The following is a 1,491-nucleotide window of genomic DNA, read 5'->3' as shown; positions in this document are numbered from 1 at the left end:
TCATCTTTGGAAATTAACCATTTCTATGTGAGCCTTTATCTTTAGAATAGTTAAAATCTTGATGAAAAGAGGAACCTAATTTACTTTATTGAGTCTTAAAGCCAGTTTTATAACCCTTAAATCATAACAAATTAGCATCAGTGACTTGTTAATGAGTGAGGCCTTATCATAAGACTCAGTTTATATATTTAACATTTTGTCTAGTAAGAGACTTTATCTAACAGATGTGACTTTAGGTGTTCATAAGAGATGAACTAAAGAGAACCACAGTTACATGCTGTATTCCTTTTTCCTTGTCAGAGACAATTGGCCATTTTTGTCTCTAGTCAGAGTCTGGGGGCCACATAGCTTAACCTTGCATGGGGTTTGAGATAAAGGGGGTTCCAACTGTTCTTTTATTCAGAGTCCAGCTTTCCATGAATTTAAGTAGCATATGTTGGAAAGCAAGGGCAAAATGAAATTACAGAGCAGAGATATAAGCATCCTGAAATTTCTTTCCTATTCCAAAGTTATTTATTTTTACATAGCAAATTTACCCATTTGCAAAACACAAGGTGATAGACTCATGTCTATGTTTAACCTGGTTAAACCTCCAATTACATCTGTACTTACGACTTTGTGACCCACCTAACACAGGCATCACCTGTGTCTAATATAAGATGAATTTAGATTAAGACTATGTCCCTATATAAAACTTTTAGAGTATCCTTAAGAGTCTGTAAACAGTTGAAGAATCTCTAACTTTAGGCATGGCATTTAGGTTTAGCCTGAAAATTCTTCCCTACATATGCACATCTTTATCCACATACTTTAACATTCTCAGTTCCACTCAACAAGCATTTTTAATGAGCATTCTATGTCCCAACATTGAAAAGTTCTTTTCCAGTTCCTTCAATCAATTCATCTCACCCCATCAATAATTATCTTTTCTCTCTTTTTTTTAAATTCCCCTGAGGGGGTGCACCATTCCTGGAAGTACTGCAATACTAGGTCGATGTGTGGAGTGGACGGAGTAAGTTCCTATTCCAACTCCAAGCTCCAAAAATCCATTTACTATATTGTCCTCGGATAGAGGACATATCAGATATTAAACTGATAAGAACAGATACTACACTTGATCTTAGCCAAAAGGCAGAGAAGTGATTATCTTTCTTATAAGGCTATTAAAAAATTACACCAAATTGATTAATCCTATTACTAAAAAGAAAGCAGTCTTAATACAATTTTATATCATTAATACCAATAACACACTTGGGAATGGTTTTATTAGGAGTAGCTAAGGAAAATTGTGTTGTTATCTTGAGGCAGGCTGGCTCAGAAGTCAGATCAGTTACCTCCTCCTTTTAAGTAACAAAGACATTACAATCTTTTTTAAAATATCTGACAAATTATAAGTTACCTCTTTAGAGGAAGTTTTGTTGTTTTTAATGATCCTCTATGTAAGGTGAAGTTGACCTAGAACAAATATCTGTCAAATTCACTCCTGTAAAA

General features: G+C 34.2%; 1 non-coding gene across 1 annotated transcript; it reads right to left on the bottom strand.

Annotated features, from left to right (window-relative positions):
- Positions 1-953: 953 nt before the first annotated feature.
- On the bottom strand, positions 954-1,144 carry LOC123457597. Its single transcript, XR_006635074.1, has one exon. It is a non-coding gene; the product is annotated as a U2 spliceosomal RNA (small nuclear RNA).
- Positions 1,145-1,491: the final 347 nt, after the last annotated feature.

Source organism: Jaculus jaculus, unplaced genomic scaffold, assembly GCF_020740685.1.
Source record: "Jaculus jaculus isolate mJacJac1 unplaced genomic scaffold, mJacJac1.mat.Y.cur u27, whole genome shotgun sequence".
In the NCBI taxonomy this organism is placed as follows: Eukaryota; Metazoa; Chordata; class Mammalia; order Rodentia; family Dipodidae; genus Jaculus; species Jaculus jaculus.
Note: the sequence above shows the minus strand (reverse complement) of the source record. Positions and strands in the feature narration are given on the sequence as shown.